Genomic DNA, 27887 nt, shown 5'->3' on the forward strand with positions numbered 1-27887 from the left:
TTTTTTAATTAAAATTTTATTTTCTATTTTATTTTCGCCCCTGCTGCCCCTCTGCTCCCTGCCGCCCTGAGGTGGGGCCTTGGTTGGCCTTGTGGAAAATCTGGCCCTGCATGTACACGCACAGTAAATGCAGACACACACAACACATTCTGTCACAGTATACAGTAGCATACCTCCCAACGTTCCCTCATTTGGAACCAAATTCCTATGTTCTTCCTTCAACCTCATTTGTCCCTCTTTTTGGTCTGATGTACAGATATCTATGAAAAGGTTCTATTTAACTGCCAAAAGTCTTATTCTGCACTATTATTATTATTATACAGGATTTATATAGCGCCAACAGTTTGCGCAGCACTTTACAATATAGGGAAGACATTACAATCACAATACAAATCAAGACAAGATGGTGAGGGCTTACAATCTAAAAGGGAGGGGGGAAGAAATAAAATATAATATTTATCTTATCTATTAATTATCTTGTTAGCTATCTCAAAAAGCCAGTATAATTGAAAAGTAATGTTAAAAAAAATATCTGGGTTTTAACAATCATTTTTGGTATATACATTCTTCATGTTCTGCATAACTGGGGGCATAGCAGGGGTATGTCCACTGCCTAAATACATTGTGCTAGAAGGTGTTCCTCTTTCTCATCTTAGAAAGTTGGGAGGGATGCAGATAATAAAACACTGTCATAGTAAGAATACAAGACCATCAGAGTACACACAGGACACAGGGCATGTACATTTAGAGAATGCAGATACTATACAATACCATTTATTAATGTTTTGGTAATGGTGACATTTAATTTTCTGCTCTTAACATCACACTGTCGTTCCTCTTCCATGCATTGCATTGATGTGCGCAGGGGGATTTCCATTTAGTATTTCAGGCAATTGGGCAACTAGCAATTAGTGCTTAGTGCTGCCTTTTGGTGCCCACCCCTTATTCAGCAGTCCCTTTTAAGCCTTGGAATCCTGCAAGGAGCACCCCACAACCTATGAGTAGTTTCTACATGGGAGTGGTCAAATACCATACTCCATATGTTAGGTTCTTTTTCACACAATGCCAGGCAACCAGGGGAATGTATTTTATTCAAAATGCCTCTTGTCACACAGTAGTACCAGGGTCAGCACTTTCACAGCAGAATGCTGCAACCCTAAAGGTCGGTCAGATCAAGATCAAGACCCTTACACCAATCTCGGACTGCCCACTGGGAGGGAGTAAAACCAATAAACTCTAAAAGGGGAAATGTAAACCCCATAGGTTCCCCAGGGGAAGATATGAATCCACAGAGCATTGGACAGAAGCTCACCATAACAACATCTCCCCAAGAGACAACTTGCAGACTTTCCAGGTCTCTACATCCCCATTGATTACATCCAAATTCACATTGAGTTCCCGTCTGGGTGGAAGGGTAAAAAGGAAAGTTTCACAATCCTTACAGCACATCCTAGGGAAAATTTCAGGTGTAACCTGATCACAGCTAAGCAATATGGGCAAAACATCTGCAGCTCCCACACGATACAACATCATGGTTTAAAAACCCCAATCCGGTTTCAAGCACCTTCTGTTGTGGAAATTTTATTAGGATGTGTTTTTAGTATATTGTAATATTGTCATCATGTCTCTCAGTGTCCGGATTTATGCGCCACGCTCGATTGGAGCATGACCCGGATTATTCGACACTGGGGGTAAACCATAAGAGTAGATATCTTCCTGTGCTAATGGCGGAGCAGTGTTTCCTTAGCGTGTGTATGGACACCAGCTAGGGCCCTTGCGCGGTGCGTGGATTTATTGGCTTGGATGCACTTGCTTTGAGGACATAGTATTATTTAAGATACATATCTGCCTTTTCTTGAAAGGAACGTGCGTTTGTATTTCTGATGCATCTGATCAGCGCGCTGTAGATAGTATGGCATTGTCCCTGCAGATAAGCTTCCATTCATAGGAATCATAGTAACGTTATTGGGCATTGCTCACTGAGCAGTGCTGGATAAAGTTCGCTCCAGTGTTAATGGGAGATTGTGTTTGTGGGTCTGGAAAGATGGCGTTGTCCATGTGCAAGCAGGTTGCTTCCTTTGTGTAAGTGTTTTTGTCGGGAAATCCATTGCACATGGTTTTCCATTGTTAACAAATTTGTGCACGTGAAACATGAACTAGCAGCTGGAAACTGTGCACGGTGCTTCATATGCATGAGCATACACTCCCCTTTTCTATTGTCTATTCAGATGTATTCATGTGTTTCATTGGCTATGTGATGTAGGTGTGTTGAGGAAGTGATGTTGGCTGTTGACATCACTTCCTGTTTGATTCTTTTGTTGAAAGATAATAAAAGCTGCTGTAGTGAGAGGCAAACGGGCTCTTGGAACAGAATCTCCACAATGAAAGTGTCACCCTTTCTTGACTCTGCATGAGTGTCGCCTTTCCTGGCACAAAAGAGCTTAATACAACTGTGCTTTTAAGCGCAGGCAGTGTATATTAATTTCCACAACACTTCCCACAACTATTTTGCTTCCCAAAGATGGTGCTGGTTCTGCAGGAGGAGGGAAGCAGCAGTGCTCACACATTTTTGTCCTTCTATGATCCATAGTCACATCTCAACTTGTTCTGTGTATACCCTAACTCAGGTACCTCACTCTCCACTGCTTTCCCCACAGGGATAAAGTGCAGTTCTCTCCAAGCACTTTATAAGGCTCTCTCTTTTTTTCCGCACACTGATAACTGACTCCACTCCCTCCAAATCAATCCACATGACTCCACACAACAATGCCTATCCTGGGTGAGTCTATATCTCCTGTGTCCCAGCTTCCTCAAATGATGAGACTTTATCTAGCAGACACACCAAGGTTTGAAAAAATATACCAGCCATATGCTTTCTAAACCAATCATTTACCTTGAGCAAAACCAATTTTGTTGTTTGACACTATGGATAAAAACCACGTTTTAAAAAGACTTCTAACTGGTAAGTCACATACTGCATATTTTCACTGAATATTTTCAAAACATACATAGTAAAAATATGCAGAATGGCACCAAGTAAAAGTCTATTTAAAATAAAACAAAGTGGGAGGAGTGCATTAGTAAACTTACAGGAGTACATTTATTAATGTATTCCACTTACTCATTTTCAGCTAATAACGGGCTACAGCCCACTATTAGTTGAGCCGGCAAAACCTCACCGGAGCCGGCCAGGCTGGGGAAGGATCCCACCTTTACTGTCCAGATCAGCTCCCTGCTGCCTAAATGACAGCTGGCTCTGGCTCTCAGACAGCCGAAGCCAACTGTACCCGCCCCCTCCTCCTCCAAGTGCTCCAATGACTGTCAGTCAAGCGCTTCGGAGCTGATGTCAGCTCGGAATCAGGCTGAGAGCCGCTACTAGCGGCTTTCAACCTCCGCTGATCACACTGTAAGCAAACAGCCACGGAGCATCTGTGAATGAATCCATTCACAGATGCTCCTATTGGCTAAACATCCCTGCACTGTCATTGGATAGTGTAGTGATGTGTAATGAACGGGGTGGATCTGTAAATGGATTAATTTACAGATCCTCCCCATAGTAAACACAGGAATACTGCGATATCCTGTGTTTACATTCTGTAATGAAAAAAAAAAAATTCACACCTGGACAAAGATTGTGATTGTAAGCTTCCATGCAGTCATTACCTATCATTATTATACACTCTGCTGGCCTTGGTAACTTAGCAATCATGGGACTAGGCAAGGGCTGACTGGCAACTTTTAGCCCAGGGAGCAAGTACAACCCAGAGGCCCATGGTGCAGCAACTTGGACACCCTCCCACTCTGCCTCTTGCCCCACCCCACGTGCCACTTTTGCCATTTATGTAACGGTAGTGTGAATGGTCGGGTGATGTGAGGACTCAGTAGGAAGTCCATGAACGTGGCAACTGGCTGGGGGATGGCACTCTCCTCCTGCTGGGCTGCCTTCATAGTTCTGGCCTTACTCCGCTACATGTCCGGTACTTAGAGACTCTTACCCACTGTAGGCCGCCGGACTTCTGGGCTGTAATCTGTTAGGATGATAGTGGGAGGAGTCAGACAGTATTAAAGGCAGTGTTACATAAATTTTCTCGACCCCATACATTTCTCTACCGCGTGACTGACGGTGGGGACGTGTCGTCCGAATCGGCTGTTTTCATGACCCCCTTTTTTCATGCACACCTGGAAGTGATACGGTAGATAAATTTCTGGGTTAATGAAAATTATAACACACCGGTTGTAAAGGGATCGGTGCTGTGTGGGCAAAAGACTGCTGCAACCCTGGTAGTTCTTCCAGCTGTGGAGGGACTACAAATCTCAGCACATTATATAGCAATGTAGATTATTACCATCAGTTATAGAGGACTACAAATCTCGGCAAAACATTATACAGCAATGCAGAATAGTATCAACAGTTCTAGAGGACTATAAAACCCAGCAAAACAATATACAGCAATGCAGAATAAAATTAGCTATAGAGGAGTACAAGTCCCAGCAATACATTATAGCAATGCAGAATGGCATCGGCTATAGAGGACTACAAATCGCAGCAATATATTATACAGCAATGTAGAAAACCTCCTTCAGCTATAAAGGACTAAAAATCCCAGCAATACATTATATAGCAATGCAGAATAATAGTATATGAATGTTCTACATATTTTTGCTGCTTTCACCAATACTGGTATCAGTACATTGCTAGTTTGAGGGCCTTTGTAGGTGTCAAAAATCATGTGTAATAACTAGAAATGCACCACAATTTCGGCAGCTGAAACATAATGGCTGAAAATGGCACTTTTGGCACAATGCCAAAAGTGTACTCTTTCGGACGAAATAGCAGTACATCCCTGGTTTTTCTCCTCCCCGCTGGGCGCTGCTCTGTGTCAGGATAGCGGTGTGTGGGCGGTGAGAGTTGTGAGCGCTGTCACGGGAGGCTGAGCTCTCCTCCCGCACCGCCCCACGCATCCTCCTGCAGCAGATCAGGAGAGCGGTGGTGTAGGGGCGCAGAGATAGCTTTCACAGGAGGCCGGGCCAGCGATGCGGGGAGGAGTCAGCTGTCAGGAGAGATCGTGCACTCCTCCCCGCAGTGCTCGCTCAGCCTCCTGTGACAGTCAGTTAGTAGGGAGAGCAGGTACAAGTACTCAGCGATCAGTAATCGCTGAGTGTTTGTAAATAATTGAGGACAGAGTATGTTTACTGTGTTCCCAATTATGAATGAATGGGAAGTGATCTACAGGAACACTCAGTATAGAGGATTCCTGTTCACTTATAACAGGGGCTGCAGAAAAAGAGATTGAGGACTCTGTGCCCTCCATCTCTTTTTCTATTTTAAAAGGGAAATATTAGGGATCTGTTTAGACCCCTGATATTTCACAGAAGCCCCAGATAGTAAAGTAAAAAAAGGCAAATATTTAATAAAAATAAAAAAATGCTAAAAAATATTTTCAAAAATCTGAAAAGGTTAGAATTTTTTTGTTTCAGCCTGACATTTTTTTTATTTTTGGTTTCATTTCGGTTTTGAAAATTTCATTTTGGTGCACCTCTAGCTAGGACTCTATCACCCAGCATGCGTGGCCAGTCTTGCTCCGCTCCCCTTCTGCTTTTTCTGTAAAGGGTTTATAACACAGAGTACAGAGGTCAGTGGTGCAATGCAGTGTGCAGTGGTCAGAGGTATAACGCACAATACAGAGGTCAGTGATGTAATACAGTGTGCAGAGGTCAGCGGTCTAACGCAAAGTAGAGGTCAGTGGTCTAACATATAGTACAGAGGTCAGCAGTGTAACGCACAATACAGAAGTCAGTGGTGTAACGCACAGTACAGAAGTCAGTGGCGTAGCGCACAGTACAGAGGTCAGCGGTGTGACGCACAGTACAGAGGTCAGCGATCTGACGCACAGTACAGAGGTTAGCGCTCTGACGCACAGTACAGAGGTCAGCAGTCTAATTCACAGTACAGAGGTTAGTGATGTGACGCACAGTACAGAAGTTAGCGGTGTGACACACAGTGCAGAGGTCAATGGTGTAATGCAGTGTGCAGCGGTATAATGCACAGTACAGAGGTCAGGGGTGTAATGCAGTGTGCAGTGGTCAGTGGTATAATGCACAGTACAGAAGTGAGCGGTGTAATGCACAGTGCAGAGATCAGTGGTGTAATGTACGGTACAGAGGTCAGCGGTCTAACGCACAGTACAGAGGTCAGCGGTCTAACGCAAAGTAGAGGTCAGCAATCTAATGCACAGTACAGAGGTCAGCGGTGTGACACACAGTGCAGAGGTCAATGCTGTAATGCAGTGTGCAGTGGTCAGCAGTATAATGCACAGTACAGAGTAGGGATGTCCTGATACCGATACTAGTATCTGTATCGGGGCCAATACAGGGCATTTTTCACGAGTACTTGTACTTGTGAAAATGCTCCTATGCTGACGGCCGATACTGGCCCTCTACATTTTTTAATCGGTTTGGCCGCCTCAGGTCCCACGCTTGTGGGGTACTGAAGCGGCCTTCCTGGGACCTGCAGTAGCTGTCTTTGACACTGCCTGCCAGGTCCCACGTCTCCTCCTGATTCAAGGTGCAGGCACTGCTCGAGGCAGCCCCACACCTTGAATACAGCTTCGGAGCGGGCACATGACCGGCACCCGCTCCGTTTGGCTCACAACCTGCCTGTAGATCGGGCTAAGGCAAAAGTCCAGAAAGAAGCACTCTAGGAGCGGTTGGAGGGGGTTGGGGATGCTTGGTGTGCAGCACAGCACCTGTCAGAGCCTATGGAGAGACGCCATAAGCAGCGCTGGAGAGACCCAATAGGCAGCCATGGTGAGATCTGGACGCAGCTGGTGAGATCTGGACGCAGCCTGGTGAGGTCTGGACGCAGCCTGGTGAGGTCTGGACGCAGCCTGGTGAGATATGGATGAAGCCTGGTGACTTCTGAATGCAGCTGGTGATATCTGAACGCAGCCTGGTAACATCTGAACGCAGCCTGGTAACATCTGGATGCAGCCCTGCTGATATCTGGACGCAGCCCTGGTGAGATCTGGACGCAGCCTTGGTGGCATCTGGACGCAGCCTTGGTGGCATCTGGAAGCAGCCTGGTGAGATCTGAACGCAGCCTTGGTGACATCTGGACGCAGCCTTGGTGACATCTGGACGCAGCCTGGTGACATCTGGACGCAGCCTGGTGACATTTGGACGCAGCCTGGTGACATCTGGACGCAGCCTGGTGACATCTGGACGCAGCCTGGTGGAATCTGGACGCAACCTGGTGGGATCTGGGCGCAGCCTGGTGGGTCTGGACGCAGCCTGGTGAGGTCTGGACACAGCGTGGTGAGGTCTGGACCAAAATAATGGTAGGGCATTGGCACTGTAAGAAAGAAAAAAAGACATATAGGAAGATATCAGATATCTTGGGAAGATGTCAGATATCTTGTGAATGCATGGAATTATGGGATATTTGTGTATCATGCAAGAAGACCAGGTAAATGAAAAGCTCAATTGCTCTGTAAAGAATGTGTTTGGTGGATGGGAAGTGCATAGTAAAATGTTAATGCACATTAAATGAGAATAGGGTAATGTAAAATGTAAGCTATATGTATCATATCAGTGCATAATTATATACAGTAAATACAGAACCAACTTTAACACTAGTATAAACTGGGTACTAAGAGGGTGTTGGGTATTCTGTGCCATTTTGTGATTGCAACACAGTACTGACCATGAGAGCCATAGTTGCAGCATTACAGTACGCTCAGGGAAATAATCATATGCAGCATTAAATATCTCCCACAATCATAATATTCTTCAACATTATAATATGCCCTAAAATCATTATTATATCCAATGGCATCACAGTTATAATATTATATCACCTTGCCAACATTACATTACATCCCTCAGGCACAATAATATTCTGCCAAACTAATGTTATAATACACCTATGTTCCTTATGCAGCCTGTATGGCGCCCTCACACTAGAGATGCCTACAAGTATCATCAGAGGCTTTCCAAAGTGCCCCAGGAGCCCTGAAACTGAGGATGCTTTTTTGATGATCAACAGATATATTAGCTCAGCAGGGGTTTACATGTTAATTATACTTTAGGCTCCAGGCTGCCTGGTGCCCTGTTGCTATTGTAGGGCTGTGTCTGTACAACACTGTATTACTTACTCTGTTTCCTTCAGTATTGTTCCGGTTATTATACACACCTACATCTTACTTGGTTTACATACACAGTACAAATATGAATTCCTCATGATCCCAAACCAAACAGTGCGACTGAAGAGAGGTGTAGAAAAGCCAAGTTTTTGTAGCGCTTGTAAAAGTGATTTATCTTGATACAGTATCAGTTCTGTCCTTCATCTGGTATTGTGAATGACTGGCACACAAATCTGTCAAGCAATAATATTCCTAAGCATAAAGTGTGCAGAGCAATACATTTGGGAACAGAGGAGTGGCCAGCGTAAATCAGTTAGCTAAATATATTTTTCACACATAGGTTTAAAATGTAATGTCAGTAATTAGAAAAAAACATATATAGATCAATAACTCAGTTGTGGGATTGTTCTAAGTAATGCAAGCACAAATACTAAAATAAGGAAATGTGAATACAGTAATACTAATAATTATGTGATGGGTTTCAGATACCTAGTAAAGAAGTATTAAAAGTAGTGGTTAAAAAAGGTGTTGTCCAATTAAGCAGCATACACATTCTTACACAGCTGCGAGAAGGTGACTGCAAAGCATTTTAACATGAATAAATAGAATTATAACCTTATATAAATATAATGTATAATTTACTGTACCACAGCAGAAATGAGTGTATCACCTGGAGAAATAGAAATTACATCTCCAACTGCAAAAATAATTCCCTACTGTAGAAACTGCAAATGTGTTACATTTACTTCCAAATGAACTACTTCTAGTGGATACATTAGCTTATTTCCAAAAAGAGTTGGAGGATTTTCCAGAATGTCAAAATATAAAGGGTTACCTACATTTCAAATAATGCATAGTAGAATGCCTTAATTAAGGTATTTATCTGCATTGCATTAGTTATTCTCCATGTTAAAGCAAATTGGAAAATATTGTATGAAAGTTTTTCAACTTTGCTGTGGTCTAAAGTGGGGGAAGATTGTTCAACGTGCCTGTATTTTAGTGGGAGGAGGTAAATTAGTGCCTTCTGGTAAAAAATTCTATTAGATCTTTTTTCTGTTTGCTTACTCATCAAGAAAAAGATACAAGGCACTAAATACACTTTAATATAAATAACAAATTCTGCCCTGCTTTAGGATATTTCCTCATTCCTGTTACCAAGTGCTCACTGTGTTATTGGTTAATCCATTTAGTGCGTGATAGGAAACATTGCAGCAAGTCTGTTGCAATGTTTTCTATCTGCAAATGTCAAGATTGTGTTGAAATCCTCCAGAATCTTATGCTTCAGAAATATATTTTACTTCTATCCGAAGTTCCAACTGTAGCCCCAAAGAAGGGGGAGACTAAGCATTGGATGGAGATGATAACATTTATTATCCTTTTTATATAAAGTAAAGAATGGGAATTATTCTAGATTTAATTTGTATTCATTATATTGTATTTTTTTTATATTTATATAAGCGGTATCTAAATAAACAAGAAAGGGCCCCTTTTAACAAATTCATTGAGGTGGGGGTGGGGTGCAGTTAAGCAGGCGGGGGGGTTCTGAGCAGACAGAAATCTGATAGGAGCAAATAGGTGAAATGGGCAGCACAGTGGCATAGTGTTCAGCACTTCTGCCTTGCAGTACTAGGGGTCCCTAGTTCAAATCCTGGCCAGATCACAATCTACAAGGAGTTTGTCATGTTCTCCCTGTGCATGTGTAGGTTTCATCCTACACTCCAAAGGCATGCCGGTAGGTTAATTGGCTTTTGTCTAAATTGGCCCTTGCATGTATACATGTGAGATAGGGACCTTAGATTCAAAGCTCCTTAAGGGCAGGGACTGATGTGAATGTGCAGTATGTAAAGCGCTGCATTAACTGCCGGCGCCATAGAAATATTTGTAATAAATAAAATAAATGTACAAGCCAAACAATGAGAGCCACTGTGTTGATACATATGCAGGTGATAGAGATTGATTGATTTTTACTTTTGAATGTGGATTAAATGTTGATTAATAAAGGAATTTGATAAATAAAAGTCTATTCTTTAAATAGAAAGCAAACATTTTAAAGCTTTTTTTTTTTTCAGGCATTACAAATCTTTGGCGGGCACCTTGAGTTCAGATACAAGGTGTTCCCTAAAGGCATTGCTGCTCCCCTTTCAGGAATGTCTTACAGTACAAGAAATCCTTATTGTTTATTCAAAATGTCAAATGGAGTCATATCTTAATGTCTTCTGTTTCGCAATTAAGTATGTAAGCCTGCTGAATGCTAGTTTTTTTATACACAGAAAGTAGGTGTATCAGAGGGAGAAACAGAGTTGACAAATAACATATTACATATCTCCCATCTGTCCCTCAGTGTGATGGGAGTACTTCAGGCTTATCAGCAACTGGTTTGGTAGCCACAACTTCCAGTTGCAAGGATTTTAGTCCACATACGCGATTTGTCTCATTCAGTCCTGATGAAGGGAGTGGTTTGGTAGCATTGGCTACACTATTTGAGGGCTTGTTCACACCATCTCCAGACCAAATCTGGATGCGTTTCTGCATATGCATGTATGTGTGTTTGTGATGCGTTCTGGTGTCGTTTTTTCCATTGTCAATTGGTTTTGCTTGGGTTTTAACCTCCCTGGCGGTATGATTATTCACGATTTTAGCATCCCAAAGCGGTACATTGTTTTTCAACGATAGCGATTCGTTAGGAAATTCGTGAACTAGCCTCATTTTTATCATTGGAATTAATGTGTATGCATTTTTGGTCCAGATTAAAAAAAACGTTCTGGTCAGGAGATGGTGTGAACAAGCCCTGAGAAGGTTATCCTGACCCTAATGGAATTAAGTTGTATTTTGACTATTTAATTGGTGTGGCACTTTCAATTCCTACATCTAATGGGGTTTAAAATATGTTTTGTGTGCACCTGGCTAACTGCAAACTTATACTCGGGGGGATCTGACAGTCTTTTAAACACAATTCTGCATGGGGGTTTATACATACAGCACTGCCTGGCACTGCCTGAATAATTAAAGTAGTATTAAACTTTTTCAAATAACGAATCCAAATCAAACTGGCTCAAGAAAGAAGGAAAGAGGAGGGAGGGAAGAGCAGGGGAAGTGGCTTGCCTTGCTGTGGAGAAACGCACAGCTTACTAGCACATACAAGTGTGGCTCAGAGGACCCTGCAAGAGAAAGGAGCCACACTAAAACAGTGTAAGTGATTTAATCAGCATTTGTAATAGTCTTAAAAATGTTTTATTCTAATAACATTTTAAATAAAAGATTATAAGGGGAAGCCACATAATAGGCAGGGAACCCAGCCCCTCCCCTGTCACGGCAGAGAGCCGTGACAGGATTGAGAGGTGAGCGAATGTTCGCTCACTTCCCGATCTATTGAGCCGACCTGTGACAGTCTCATTGTCACACGTCGGCTAGAACTATGAGGCGAGTGAAAAGCACTCACCTCATAGTTCTCCTTTAAGCAGATGTCTTTCACTTTCATTTATTTGAGTCGCATAATGGAAGAGTGTTGTTGTGCTTGAACTTAGCTAGCCGTTGCTGCACCCAGTGGTACCCATGACTTCAGGGTTTTGGTGGAGAGCTGGATATCTATCTTTTATTGTAGGATAAAGCTTAAACCACTCCCTATCCTGTTTGTCTTTATTTTTGCACCAAATTATGCATATGATGACTTGAACAGCTGCAGTGATATACTTGCCTTCTGAGAACAGCCAGTCTAACGATAAATTAAAGTGTATGTTAGAAACTAACCCCTAGAGTGGATGATTTGTGGAGCGTGGTATAATGGAAATATATTCTGATATAGAACCACAGGAGTCCACAGCAGGATCTGGCTCTTTGGAGCCTTTACCTTTTGTGTCCCTATGCCCGCCCCAGGGATATTTTATTTTTAATGGCCAAGTTCCAGCTGGAGTACATAACCTTAAATATATGTATGTTAATCATATGGGAAATATATCTGTACACAATGTCGTGACATTCATGATATTTATAAATTGTTTTAAGTATTGTTGTAGAATAGCCTGAATTATGCGCCTGAAGAAGCAGAATTTATATCCTAGAAACATGTAAAAAACAAACTTCAGTCCTTAGGACTCTGAAGTAAAGGGAGGCTCTGGGGACCCTGATGTAAGGGGGAGGGGTTCTGGGCATTCTGATGTAAGAGTGGACTCTGATGAAAGGGGAAACCTTTTATTCCCTTTTATTTTACAGTTGTATATACCGTATTTTTCGCTCCATAAGACACACTTTTTTCCCCCAAAAGGAGGGGGGAAATGTGCCTGCGTCTTATGGAGCGAATCCCGACGCCCGAGACATGCAGTTTCGGGCGCCGGGCGAGTAGTAGGAGCCACTGCTCGTTTAATACGAGTGATCTAATGAGATCACTCGTATTAAAACCGAGCAGCGGCGACGATCGAGATCACCATAGAGCAGACGAAGAACGGACTTTCTTCGTCTGCTCTGTGTGATCACTGAGACCGTGGCGCTGTAATCACAGCGCCACCTGTCTAAGCGGTCACTAACTGCAGCTTCTGTCACAGCTTCTGTCATAGAAGCTGTGTCAGAAGCTACAGTCTGTCGAGTGCTCCATAAGGCGCGCCGGACCTCCCTGCGTCCTATGGTCCGGTGCGTCTTATGGACCGCAAAATACGGTATATTTTGTCTCTTTTTATTAATATATTTTTCTGTATATTTTCTGCACCATTTCTTTTATTAAAGGACAATCTTAAAAATTGTTGAATCCTGTCATATTCCTGTCTGAGAGGACAGCTGTATCATAGGCATTGTTTAAGTGTTTTCAATTATAACAGCACTTGCTGGGCACAGTCTGTGTTTCCATTAAAAAAACACATGGTGGCAGCGAACGTTTTGTGGGTAAAGGGTTAACTGTGGAGTTAACCAACCCTGGTGATGTTCGCTCTCAGTCTGCTGGCTTTAGATTGTTTTCCGAGAGCTGTGAAATCTCTGTGCAGGGTGAGGCTGAGAGTGGTATCGCCACGTCCTTGTGACACCCAATCTTGGTTCAGGCTTGTGTATAGTCACGTGTGATTGACATTCAGCGGGTTTGGGCTGGGCGTACGTCACACTGGGGACTCTGATATAAGGGGGGCTCTGATGTAAGGGGGAACTCTGATGCAAGGGGTACCCAGATGTAAGGGGGAACTCTGGGCACTGAGTCCCCAGGGTTCCCCCTTACGTCAGAGTCCTTGAGACTCTGATGTGAGGGGAGCTCTAGTGACTCTGATGTAAACATGTGAAGGAGGTATCTGGGTATGCTGATATAAGGGGGGACTTTAATGTAAGGGGGTACTCTGGCCACTGAGTCCCCAGTGTTCCCTCTTACATCTGAGACCTTAGGCCTTTGATGTAAAGGGGGACTCTTGTATTTGAAATATTACACTTTACCTCTTTATTTCATCCTAGAAAATGTCTCATATTTCTCTCTCTCTCTTCTAAATCCCACCTAGTAAAAGGCTTTCATGATGTGCAGCGTGTCTGTGCTAAATTTCTGGCTCGTCTCTGACATAATCTACTGTAATTTTATTATCTGATAAAACCTGCCTTGTCTTTGCTTCTCATATTGCTGCACAGTCAAGCTGTCAGGGTTTCTTACCATTCCTCCTCCAGTCGGCTGCAGCATGGCTTGTTTTGCAGCATGTTTGACACTGTTGTTCCTCTTTGGCACCCTTTTATGACCAAACACATAAACATCATCATTCTGCAACTACTGACAAACTACTGCCAAATTCCTGTCTCAGATTGCTGATGCAACCTTGCGTGTGTTCTGATCTACCAAGTGCTCTGCTGTTGTTCCTGGTCTCCATTTATGACCCTGGCTGACTGATCTCCTGGTTCTTGACTCCAGCAATTGTTTCTGTTCATTCTGCCCTGACCTGTTTCGGCTGACTACCTGCTTTGGCATCTGAACATGTCCTGGATTTCCTCCATTGTTTTTTGCCATTTTTTTAATTGTTTTTCTCAATTAACTGCATTTTATTTTTTGCAATGGGTGTAGCCATGAGAAAAAATATGGGGTAGAGAGTCTCTAATGAGTTAAAAAAGGCTGTTTGTGAAGGACAGAGAGAACCAGACTGTCACAAAAAAATTGATAGTGCACCCTCTGTGCTATCTGCATGTTGGGGAGGGTGTGAGCCTTGAAAGGCTGCAGAGCCTAAGTACACATACCACATCTTCACCAGAGCATCACACAAGGAATAATGAACTTTCCTGGTCGGTGTACCAAGTTGCGGCCCTCAGATACAGCTGTACAGATGACCAGGAATACAACCAGAGCAACATCAGAAACAGGGATAGACAAAAGTTCAGGTTGGGCGGCGAACAAGCTTTATCACTTGTGCTGGAGGAGCTCAGGAACTAACATGGTCTGGAACCTGACTGCAAGGAAATGGACTGATTTCTCAGACAACAGGAGTTGATCTGAGAACAGCTAAATAGTACGTTTGATTGTCTGGCTGAACTGGACACAGGACATGTTTTGTAGGTGCAATATGAACCAGCAGGTAAGTTCCAGCAACACCTATACCTCCCGGTCCTGAAACAAAGCATCAGTGGTGGACCTAAGGAACAAAGGGCCCTGGTGTAAGATTTTATCTTGGGCCCCCCCCCACTTGTGCCATTCTGCATTAGAGTGTAAGCTCCTCTGTACAGGGAATGATGTGACTGGCTCAGTGTTCTCTGTACAGCACTGTGGTATATGTCAGAGCTATATACATGTATAATAATAGTGTGTGACTGTGGGGGGACATTAGAGTGTAAGCTCCTCTGATACAGAGAACACCGAGGGTTGGGGGGCAGTGAGATCTGCTCCCCCTACGTTCTCTCTCCTGTTTTTCTCTCTCTCCTGGCTGTCTCTCTCTCCTGGCTGTCTCTCTCTCTCCTGGCTGTCTCTTTCTCTCTCTTGGCTGTCTCTCTCTCCTGGCTGTCTCTCTCTCTCTCTCTCTCCTGGCTCGCTCTCTTCTGGTTGTCTCTCTCTCTCCTGGCTGTCTCTCTCTCGCCTGGCTGTTTCTCTCTCTCCTGGCTCTCTCTCTCGGTTGTCTCTCTCTATCCTGGCTGTCTCTCTCTCTCTCCTGACTGTCTCTCTCTCTTCTGGCTGTTGCTCTCTCTCTCCTGGCTCTCTCTCTCTCCTGGCTGTCTCGCTCTCTCTCTCCTCTCTCCCTCCTGGCTGTCTCTCTCTCCCGGCTGTCGCTCGCTCTCTCATGACTGCCTCTCTCTCTCTCCTGGTTGTCTCTCTCTCTCCTGGATGTCTCTCTCTCTCTCTCCTGGATGTGTCTCTCTCTCCTGGCTGTGTCTCTCTCTCTCTCTCCTGGCTGTCTCTCTCTCTCTCTCCTGGCTGTCTCTCTCTCTCTCTCCTGGCTGTCTCTCTCTCTCTCTCCTGGCTGTCTCTCTCTCTCTCTCCTGGCTGTCTCTCTCTCTCTCTCCTGGCTGTCTCTCTCTCTCTCTCCTGGCTGTCTCTCTCTCTCTCTCCTGGCTGTCTCTCTCTCTCTCTCCTGGCTGTCTCTCTCTCTCTCTCCTGGCTGTCTCTCTCTCTCTCTCCTGGCTGTCTCTCTCTCTCTCTCCTGGCTGTCTCTCTCTCTCTCTCCTGGCTGTCTCTCTCTCTCTCTCCTGGCTGTCTCTCTCTCTCTCTCCTGGCTGTCTCTCTCTCTCTCTCCTGGCTGTCTCTCTCTCTCTCTCCTGGCTGTCTCTCTCTCTCTCTCCTGGCTGTCTCTCTCTCTCTCTCCTGGCTGTCTCTCTCTCTCTCTCCTGGCTGTCTCTCTCTCTCTCTCCTGGCTGTCTCTCTCTCTCTCTCCTGGCTGTCTCTCTCTCTCTCTCCTGGCTGTCTCTCTCTCTCTCTCCTGGCTGTCTCTCTCTCTCTCTCCTGGCTGTCTCTCTCTCTCTCTCCTGGCTGTCTCTCTCTCTCTCTCCTGGCTGTCTCTCTCTCTCTCTCCTGGCTGTCTCTCTCTCTCTCTCCTGGCTGTCTCTCTCTCTCTCTCCTGGCTGTCTCTCTCTCTCTCTCCTGGCTGTCTCTCTCTCTCTCTCCTGGCTGTCTCTCTCTCTCTCTCCTGGCTGTCTCTCTCTCTCTCTCCTGGCTGTCTCTCTCTCTCTCTCCTGGCTGTCTCTCTCTCTCTCTCCTGGCTGTCTCTCTCTCTCTCTCCTGGCTGTCTCTCTCTCTCTCTCCTGGCTGTCTCTCTCTCTCTCTCCTGGCTGTCTCTCTCTCTCTCTCCTGGCTGTCTCTCTCTCTCTCTCCTGGCTGTCTCTCTCTCTCTCTCCTGGCTGTCTCTCTCTCTCTCTCCTGGCTGTCTCTCTCTCTCTCTCCTGGCTGTCTCTCTCTCTCTCTCCTGGCTGTCTCTCTCTCTCTCTCCTGGCTGTCTCTCTCTCTCTCTCCTGGCTGTCTCTCTCTCTCTCTCCTGGCTGTCTCTCTCTCTCTCTCCTGGCTGTCTCTCTCTCTCTCTCCTGGCTGTCTCTCTCTCTCTCTCCTGGCTGTCTCTCTCTCTCTCTCCTGGCTGTCTCTCTCTCTCTCTCCTGGCTGTCTCTCTCTCTCTCTCCTGGCTGTCTCTCTCTCTCTCTCCTGGCTGTCTCTCTCTCTCTCTCCTGGCTGTCTCTCTCTCTCTCTCCTGGCTGTCTCTCTCTCTCTCTCCTGGCTGTCTCTCTCTCTCTCTCCTGGCTGTCTCTCTCTCTCTCTCCTGGCTGTCTCTCTCTCTCTCTCCTGGCTGTCTCTCTCTCTCTCTCCTGGCTGTCTCTCTCTCTCTCTCCTGGCTGTCTCTCTCTCTCTCTCCTGGCTGTCTCTCTCTCTCTCTCCTGGCTGTCTCTCTCTCTCTCTCCTGGCTGTCTCTCTCTCTCTCTCCTGGCTGTCTCTCTCTCTCTCTCCTGGCTGTCTCTCTCTCTCTCTCCTGGCTGTCTCTCTCTCTCTCTCCTGGCTGTCTCTCTCTCTCTCTCCTGGCTGTGTCTCTCTCTCTCTCTCCTGGTTGTGTCTCTCTCTCCTGGTTGTCTCTCTCTCTCCTGGATGTCTCTCTCTCTCTCTCCTGGATGTGTCTCTCTCTCCTGGCTGTGTCTCTCTCTCTCTCTCCTGGTTGTGTCTCTCTCCTGGTTGTGTCTCTCTCTCCTGGTTGTCTCTCTCTCTCCTGGTTGTCTCTTTCTCTCCTGGTTGTCTCTCTCTCTCCTGGTTGTCCCTCTCTCTCCTGGTTGTCTCTCTTTCTCCTGGTTGGCTCTCTCTCTCCTGGTTGTCTCTCTCTCTCTCCTGGCTGTCTCTCTCTCTCCTGGTTGTCTCTCTCTCTCCTGGTTGTCTCTCTCTCTCCTGGTTGTCCCTCTCTCTCCTGGTTGTCTCTCTCTCTCCTGGTTGTCTCTCTCTCTCTCTCTCTCTCTCTCCTGGCTGTCTCTCTCTCTCCTGGTTCTCTCTCTCTCCTGGTTTTCTCTCTCTCTCCTGGTTGTCTCTCTCTCCTGTGTAGGCTGTAAAATCCATGCAACAACCTGTGCCCCTCCGCTGGACATCCGCTTTGCTCTACCACCACCTATCACAGTTCAATTAAAATTTTTAAATTATGGGTGGAAGTGGGGGCCTCACATTTGAGTTTTGCCTAAGGCCTCACAAAGTCTAGAGCCGCCTCTGACTGTTCTGAGTCACTTTAAAGGTAGCGCTCTATGATGTGCCTGCAGGTTCCTTTGTGGCTAGCTTATCTCTTTCTCTTGTGGGTGCCTCTTGCTTTGGCTGCTTGGCTTTCCAGATTGAACAGTCGTTTTTCAGGTGATCAGTCTTTTTACAGCGCAAACACAATCTGCTTTATTTGTTTTGCAATTCACTCTCATGTACTTTAAGGGCTTTCTCGTTTTCTTCATTTGTGCATATTTTCTTTCCTGCTGTCATATTCATCGATTAATTTTCCTTTGGCATAGTCTAGTGTTAGATTGTGCTCAGGTCTGGTTTCTAGAGCGTTAATAAGAGTACTATATGACCCTAGAAGGCTGCATAGAAGTAATGCCACCAAGTGGTTATCTTTAATTTCCTCTCCAATTGCATGTACACTGTAGTTGTTCTACAATTTCCAGCATGACATTCACATGTTCTTTTCATTTCTTCGCCTTTTTCTAACCTCATCTTGTATATGGCAAAGGATTTTGCCATTTCTTGCTGTGTTTTTTAATCTTTCCAGTGCCAGACAGGATGACATACTAGCCAGCTAAATATGGCAGATTTTTAGTTCTGAATTCACCAATATGGGTGGCTGCCATTTATCTGCAGTTCATTTTACTGACACAAAAGATCCCATACCATTTAGGCGTGTGCACTAGGGTGCTGGGCAATCAAACCTCAGCCAGAGAAACATTAATGTATGTCAGTGCATCCCAGAGCAAAATGAAATGAACACATGTGAATACTCACACAAAAATGCACAAATTTAATTAAACATTTATTAAAAATAGGGAGGAAACCATAAATGGAAGGTGTCACTGTAGTGTGATTTACAATTCCAGTGAGGAAATCCTCAAATACTGCCTAAATTACCCTATTGTGGTCATTTAGAAAGTAACATGAATTCAATTTACCTCTTTTCTCCTGTTAATGGTACCATTTGTGGAGTTTCCAGTGGGCAGTTAAAGAACCAGTAACATGTTCATATATAAACTTTTAAATGTTTAAAAAGTACATCCTGGAGGCGGGACGCATGATGTCACATGTCGCCGTATGTGACGTCACGCCTGTTGGGGGGCACAATTTTTTGTTCTTGCTTCGAGCGCAAAAGGAGCTAGCTCCGGCTCTGGCGCGTGGCTGCAAGGAACTATGGAGGAAAACTAAGGAAAGCTGTGGGCTCTAGATGTGACAGTGGGCCCTGGGCAATTGCCCACTTTTGCCCATTGGATAAAGTGGCCCTGATGCCATGCACCTATACCTCCTTTTAGGCTTTTCTTAGAATTTTTGTGTGTGTTGTAGCCTAGTTAAAAGTGAAAGTTTAATCAATTGCACGTTGCCAGAATATGTTGTTGCTAATGCTTAATGTAAAAATGGTACTGTTTTGTAACACCACATACAGCTTGAAGGCATCTCCCAAGCATGTCATTTGAAAGAAGGTGTTTTTCCAAGTGGCATTGAAGACCCCTCTACCTGCTGTATGATATTTTAGATATTGTTTTCTTTGCTATTTACATATTTCCTAAGGCAGTGCCCAGCAACCCTATGGCCTTTTTTTTGCAATAGCTATGGATCATGGTTTAACCTATTCATGTTAGCAGTGGAGAATTGTAACTCTAGTTTGGGCTTTAAGGGGTTAGTTTGAGCAGATTTTAATGACCCCCCTGCAAATCAGGTAGATTTGCTCATCCCTACTTCATGTTTATGGCCTGTTACTAATGCCAAGTTAATGCCCAGCACAAATTTTTTTTTTTTTAAAGAATAACATTTCAAGAAAAATGAGCTGTCCGAGAAAATTGTACAACTTTCATGGCAGGGGTATCACATTTTGTAAAGTGCAGAGTTTCAGGTAAATGTGTAATTGTTCCATACATTCCAGGGATCTAAGTCAGCAAACCTTCTTCTGTACGGGCAACAGATATTGGGCAGGGTTGGAATTAGTCAGTCAATGACCTTTCTTTAAAATATTCTACTTTACTTTGGACCACTCAATACAATACATCAAATCACATACTGTACTTGCTTCAGGCAAAGGAGTGTCGCTTAGCTTAGTAAAAAAAAAAAAAATACAAATAAAAAAACAAAACAAAACAGGTGCTTCAGCACCTGCAACATTTATTGTCATTTCACACAGAGGCACCGAGTAGACCACAGTTACATACTATAACTGTATATTGGGATGGATTGGATATTTCACATATGTTCGCCTGGACGACTGAATTTGATTGTATTAATTTTAGGTAAGAATATGAGATCTATCTATCTATCTATCTATCTATCTATCTATCTATCTATCTATCTATCTATCTATCTATCTATCTATCTATCTATCACATTAACATTTGATTATGTTTATTCAAGCTTATTCTTAGCACTCCTTCATTTTCAATTTGGCTTTTGAGTTTTTTTACAATGCAGAGCAATGCTAGTAGCTGCCTGGTAGTGTGAGGGTTTTTCTATTGCAGTTAATACTACTCCATGCTTCAGTGGTGCTTAAAGTAAAATATTTGTACATAAATTTGCTTTGAATGATGGAAGAACAATAGGTTAATGATTTAGACTTCATTGCCCTATCAGTATATTTATATTTATTAATTCTGTTCTCCTACAAGTCAGTAATTTATTTATGCTTTTAATAAGAAATCTTTGCAATGATCTCTAAGTAGTGTGTGTTAACACGAAATAGCAGGATGTTACTTCTTTTTTCTTTTTGTGTCATCTCACACCACATGCATTACAAAACGACATGAATTAGAGACAAAAGTATTGTTTTCTATAGAACCTATTTACATCAACGTGCTGGCTATACACAGAATTTAGAACCAGAACTTCTTAATGTGTGTGGCCCTTTTGTTAAAAATGATTTATGAATTTACTTTATTAATAATTACATTAATTCATATTTAATTTTAATCTTATTTTCTTTTGTTCATCGTAAGGCTGCCCTGCCAATGCCCTGTTAGAATTTTTTTTTATTAGTCATAAAAGTCTTAAACAGCAGCTTAAAAACTCATTACAACCATATTCTTTTTTTGGTGAGGGGTTGTTTATTATTTGTTTAAAAAAAAAACCTATTAAAAATATCACAGATGAGGTGTTGGTAGCTGGAATGAGCACTAAGACACACAGTTATGAGTTTAGATAATATTCTTCAGTACTGCACTACTAGTAGTGCATGGAATCCTGTAACCTTGATGTGCAAACACAGGCACATGTAGGATTGTGTCTGTGTTTCCAATACAAACTGAAAACACCCACTTGCTTATAGTCTTTGCACCTTTTCTGACCACCTCATTCTCCTGCACACGCAGTGTGGGCTTGACCACTGCCATACTGCTGCAAAAAAAAGAAAATCTGCCACATTTTTAAAGCCCTGCTGACTGCTGTGTGATTTACAAATGTTTTTTGCACTTCACTTACTTTGAATCTTTGACTTTGGTCTTGAAACAGTGCTCTCTTCCTTTCCTGGAGTGTTTTTTGCAATGTTAGGCAGATATCCACATAACTCTTCAGGCTTTACACCGCACTGTGGATTTTATGAATTTAATGTAAAACACAGACGTGGTGTAAGCACTGTGTTGTCATGCAGAAAGAGTTATCTGCTCTCTATTATAAATTGCCTCCTTTATAAATCTATTCTAAAGCAGCACACACTGGATTGCTAACAGTAGGCAAAAAGTTTCACCGCACCCATGGGTTAACAGCAAATCCTGAATGTTCGTGGTGAAATAAAGTGGGGTTTCAGCATAGTAACCAATAAGTACTGCCTGGTCTTTGAACACAGGTCAGCTGACTTAGACGGGACCATAGGGGGACTTTTCGAAAAGCCAACCCCCTCACTAGAAGGCCTCTTTCATATGGGCGCTCATCCATTGCAATCAGCAGGGGCAGACCACTGATCCATCCCAGTCAGGTCTGCCAACACGGAAATACGTGCCATTTTTTTTAGGACCTAGACGGACTCAGAAGTAATCAGATGTAAATGTACGCAGGTTCATTTACATCTGACTCCTCATAGACTAACTGACAGGCAGACTTAATCAGAACGCCATGTAAAAGGGGCCTAAAAGTGTGGGTTTCCAGCAGTTATATTGACAATATGCTTTAGGTATGATATGGAAAGCATAGGGAGTGTTGCTGACAAACTGCATAGGGAGAGATTAGTGTAGAACCTGTAGGCACTGGCAGGTCTCTAAAATGTCCTGTAGATAGCACAAAGCTGTGTATGTTGTGGAATTTCCCAGTTGTTGCTGGCTGTAAATGTTTTTTCACATGGCTTTTTTTTTTTAATGAAGATGAAAGGTTTGCTTTATTGAACATCCCCATGTTCCCAAAGTCAAATCAAGCCTACAAATGCAATAAAAAAAATTAAGCTTTTGCTAAAAAAAAAAAAGAAGAAAACTTACCAGCTTTGCACCAGCTTTCGATACTTCCGGGAAGCGCAGGTTACGCTGCCTCCATGAATAGCTGGGAACCTGAAATCGCACTAAAATACACCACAAATAGGCTAGTTTGCATTCCCACTGGATTTTGAGCACCCAGCTATCCCAGGAGGCAGCCATGAAATACTGTGATGTCACACGCACCGCCTGAAAACATGGGAAGCCAGGGCAAAGGATTTTTTTTCCTTTTTTTTAGCAACAGCTTTATTTTTGACTTTAGGGGGTGGGGGCCTTTCAATAGAGTGGAAGGTCTACTTTAGAAGGTAAATATGCATGAGCACAGAATCTTTTTTTTTTTTGATTGAATTTTTTTTATTTTATAAATTTTTTAAAGATACACAATACAAATTATTGAAGCACAGAATCTTATAATTTCCTTTAGGAGAGCATGCACAGGGTGATTTACAGGTAGGAGATTGTGGGAGATGGGGCAGAGTGTTGTCACCCCATAACATGAAGTGCTCAAAAGGACCTGTGTATCAGTATCACCAGCTGTCATTTTCATGAAAGCTAGCAATTAAAAAAAGTAGGCTTTCCAAATGATAATTTTAACAATAAAGCTTATATGAGATTATAGTAGTTGGGTGTGCATCCCAGGCTGGGAAAGTTTCTCTGGATTATGTAGTGGAGTGGTTACAGTGCAAAAAGGCTTGGACAAAGTGGGGTTCAGGCTGCTGCACTTGGGGATGGTTATAGTGTAGCCTTTTTCTTTTCAGCTCCTGATGGCAGCTGATGCCCACTACTATCTGGAGCTACATTCTCCAGTCACTGTACAATATTTGTGGCTATTGTCTCTTAATGAAGACACTCTAATTTCTATTTTAAGATAAAATCTCTCATCTCCCAATCTTATACTGCAGCCTACCCAAGCAGCTTACATACTGTTCAGCCTCTGAACAAAATTCGTAGCTATTGTCTCTCAGATAATACACTCTAATTTTTGACAATTCAAGTGCTCGCTTGATGCTAGCCAGTTTCTATTAAACACATACCTGAAGTCTATAGTTTGAATATTTTGGGAATAATTGGGGATACCGATATGAAAGGAGTTTGGGGAATGTAAGGTTGTGGTTTATGAAGTATTTGTGTGGACTTTGTTTTAAAAATGTACTAAGTTTTTTAGACAATGCATTGTGGTACTACGAAAAAAAGAAGCTCACCAACTGTACTATTAAACTGTTTTGCCAATGGCCAATTTTTTTAAGAGTAAACTTTCCTGTATCTTTCCTGTGGCTGCTTCTCCCACTATTCACTTCAGGCCTTTTTCAATTGGATGAAACAAAAAATCAGGTGTTGCAGCAAAGACTAAAAAAATTAATTTTTTCAAGTTGAAATAAATAAGATTGGAGTGTTGCTGTTGAACTGATCTAAGATAAATGTAAAAATGTATTACACATCCAAAATATGATATTCCAGAATACGTTGTCACTGTGGCTGTCTTTGCAATTTGTACTGTTCCGTAACACCACATACAGCCTAAAAGGCATCTCCCAAGCATGTCATTTAAAGCAGTGGTTCTCAACCTGTGTAACCTCAGGACCCACATTTGTCCTTGGTCATTAAGTCACGACCCAAGTTGCACTGCAATGGAACGCACAGCATTGTGGTACTGCGCATTCCGGTGCGGGCAATCGAACTTTGGGTGGGAGGTGCGTTTGGGATGCCATTCAAAAGATCCACCCAGTCTCCATACCTTACGAGAACTGGAGTGGATCCTCAGCCTGGGGTCCAGTGTGGGCTGCTGCGCTGTGACGGAGCTCCATCCATATGTGCAATGCTTGTACAGCTCCCTTTCCATGCCCAGTAGAGGTGCCGGGAGCCAGAATGTGATGTCACTCCGGTCCAGGCACCTCTATAGGCACGTGAGTGAGCTGTATCAATGCACGTATGGATGTAGCTCCCTCACGGCCATAGCCCCATCCCACCTCAAGCTGACACTCGGCGCCGGGCAGCATATTTTGAATGGCTTTTTGGCGCAAGAACTGACAGTGCTGCAAAAGGGGGAGGCCGAGGAGGAGTGGAAGGCACACGGCGACCCACTGCACATGGGGTCGCGACCCATTTTTGGGTCACGCCCCACCAGTTGAGAACCAAGGATTTAAAGGATTGGTGTTTTCCCTATGATGCCCTCATATTTACACTCACTTCTTGCAAAGCATTCCATGAATAAACAAGGAGAAAGGGGGGCGTATAAATGGCATTATTGCTTCCCTGTATGAGAGCCGTAGCATAGGACCCAGCACATACAATATACAATATACATGTATAAATTGTACAGTAAACAGGTATTTTTTACCTTGTGTTACCTTGTTTCACAGCATATGACTGTAGTTACACCTTTGAATGGCATGCAGAATAAAGGCATACACAATGGCATACAAAATGTTGCTGTTACTTGCTAAAACATGATAATAATGCTGATCTTGTACTGCTCGCAGCAGTTAGATGCACTATCATCACATGTAGGACACAATCCCACAAAGCCTGTGCTTATGCTGCTCATGGAGTATTTTCAGTTTCTCACCTCTACTAAGATTGACCCTTACTAAGTTCTGGCCTTTAGGGAGAACTGTAATCTTATAATAATAGTGTACTTGATATCTGCTACTATGGGTTTTTCAAAATGGCTGCCAAGTATGCAGAGGTTATGCAAGAAACTTTAAAGAGCTTTTAAAACTAGACTAATGGTCTACTTTATTAGTAAACAGCATCTAAGACAGGCTGCAGGTATCATTTAAAGCATGGACTTAAATGTATTTATGAGATACTACAGTATATTAACTTTTTATGATGCTTTATTTTTTGTTAAAGAAGAACTTTGGGCGGCAACAAAATTAAGTGCTACTTTTGTCTAAGGAGCTAAAATAACAAAGGTATAGTTACCTGAAACATGATCCCAGCTGGCTGCTAGACTGGTTCCTACAGCCTCTCTCTCCCTCTGCTCCAGTGGTCTAAGGTCCTGTGAGTCATCATGTCTTACACAGTGAGAACACCAAGGGACATTTTATCGCTACCCCTGCACCGTGCACTGCAGGGGTTAAGTGCTCGTTTTGTCTAGGGAGTTAAAATAACAAAGATATACTCACCCGAACCTTGCACCCGTCTAGCTGCTAGACTGGTCCCTGCAACCTCTCTCCTTCTCTGCTCCAGTGATTGAATGTTCCTCTGTGTCCTCAGTCCAAAACACTGTATTGGACATGATGACTCATGATCCTTAGACCGCTGGAACAAAGGGGGAGAGAAGCTGCAGGGACCAGTTTAGCAGCCAGGTAGGTCCAGGTTTCGGGTGAGTATTTGTTATTTTATACTCTAGATGAAAATGAGCAGTTAACCTTTGCAGTGCGGGGGGCGGGGGGGGGGGTGGGGGGAGCCCCACTAAGAATGATATAAATACCAGCCATATCTATTGAACCATCAGTTACTCCCAACAGCACATATAAGTGTGACTCACCCGGTAGCAAAATACATCGTTTGGGTTAGACCAAGTGCAGAGCGGTATCAAGTGTCAGGGCTGCGAGCGCACCGGGGACGAAGCGGTGCTGGTTGCCTCGGTACACATGACGCTATACAGTGGCTCTTAACATCCAGAGCCGTGGCCGCTTGGCTGCGAATTATACCTTGAGCATTGGGGTGATAGTAAGCCACTCATACAGTCAGTTTGATCATAAAAATGAGATCAAACACTGGCTGTTAGGTGTATAATTACTGTGTGAGGTGCCAAATGGGAAAAAAGCAGTAGTAAAACCTTGTAACAAAAACAGGCAATAATGAAGCCTTATGGTAGAAATGCAATAGTATATCAATCAACAATGCACCTATAATGCAACTGCATATGCACAGTTTGCACATGTCCATAATATAAAGAGGGTTGCTCTGCCCCACTCGGACAGGGCCCCCCTGTGTGTTATTGAGATTTAAAAGTTTACCATGTACAGATGAAATGAATGCATTACAACAACAACATTATGTACAGGGTATGCAAAATCCACTAGGCAGGAAAATTATGGATGGAGCAACAAATATAAGTGACATATGAAGTGAAAATCCAAAGTGATAATTAATGTGTGAGAATAAAAATAATCCCAGAGCTGCCGTCTGAGTAACTCATGCGGCCCACTGTGGATTTATGAGTTTTGTCTTTGTCTCCGTGTCCCTCTGAATACCAAGGGAAGCTGTAGGCTCACCGCTGCACTGTTTGCCAAAACCCTTTATCTCTCCTCCAAGAAACAGGTAAGTCCCAGATTGACATTGAGGCCCTTGGGGTACACTGCATCTAGTGTGTAGATCCAATGTGCCTCTCTTTGGAGAAGCATTCTGGCTCTATTGCCACCTCTAGGATGTCTATGTACCTGTTCTATCACCATGCCTTTGAGTTTGTGCGTTTGATGCTTCTGTGTGACAAAGTGAACCGCAACAGGCTTGTTTAGATCTAACTCCTCTCCTTTAGACAATTTCCCTATGGCTATACGAATTTGTTTTTTCCATTTGGCACCTCCCACAGCTAGCCCTGACACTTGATACCGCTCTGCACTTGGTCTTACGATCTCTAACCCAAACAATGTATTTTGCTACCGGGTGAGTCACACTTATATGTGCTGTTGGGAGTCACTGATGGTTCAATAGATATGGCTGGTATTTATATCATTCTGCACGCATCCTTTTCAAATACTTAACGGCAGGTGTGACGTCATACCGACGTCCTAGGTGGATGGGAGTTGTTTCACAGCATTCAGTTGATTGGTATGTCTAGGTATATATGGTTGTATGTCTTTCACTTCACTGTTATCTCAAAGCCTGATGAACGGGACCCTGCGAGGCCTCGAAAGCGCTTGCCAATGAAATACAGCTATTGACAATAAAATATTTTGCTTTTTCAACTTATGGTGTGTTGGTGACATTTTTCTATTGTTCATGTGAGGCGGTGCCATCCGCAGTCATTTCGAGCACCCAACTTCATCAAGTGGGAATCCCGGTAAGGAGTGTGGTATTGGACCAGTTTCTGTTTATCTTGTGTCATAAGCCCCTCATAATCAAATTGTGTCCTCCTCTTTCGGTGAATTAAAGATATCCAAAAGATATTGCTGTACCTATGTAGTTAGGTAAATAACTCATGTAAATAAAAATACAGCATTTACAAAACACAATTTACATACATGCAGTCTTACATTAGATATTTGACATGATGCTGATTGTCAAAGGTCAGGAAGACACTGCTTTGACATAATTGCAGGTTTACAAGCGTAACAAGGTCTGAACCAATGAATATTTTTTGTGCATGTTCACACATTCATAAGTGGTTGTAACCAGGTTCAAATATAGTCTAGAGTACTGGCATTTTGCCACTTACTCATTATGATTTACTTTTATATTAAGCCATTTATCCATCCTGGCATATCTAAGCATCATTGACTTCACTAAGGCTTATAATAAACAATGGTGCTAAGTATGACTCAGACCGCCTTAGCTTCATTAATTTTCATGTGCTTATGCTGCTCATGTTGCTGCTCATTTTTTCAGTGAATGCCTATGGAATATATATAAACACCGTGGGTTTCCAATCATATGGGTATCTGGAAATGATGTAAAGCAAACACCATGTCTTAGAATCTATATTATTTTTACTATAGGTCTAGTAATCCTTTTTTTTTTTTACATTTCCCAAAAGCTCCTGTCAAGCCCTTTCAT

Source organism: Nanorana parkeri, unplaced genomic scaffold (assembly GCF_000935625.1).
Source record: "Nanorana parkeri isolate BGI_ZX_2015 unplaced genomic scaffold, ASM93562v1 scaffold352, whole genome shotgun sequence".
Taxonomy (NCBI): domain Eukaryota; kingdom Metazoa; phylum Chordata; class Amphibia; order Anura; family Dicroglossidae; genus Nanorana; species Nanorana parkeri.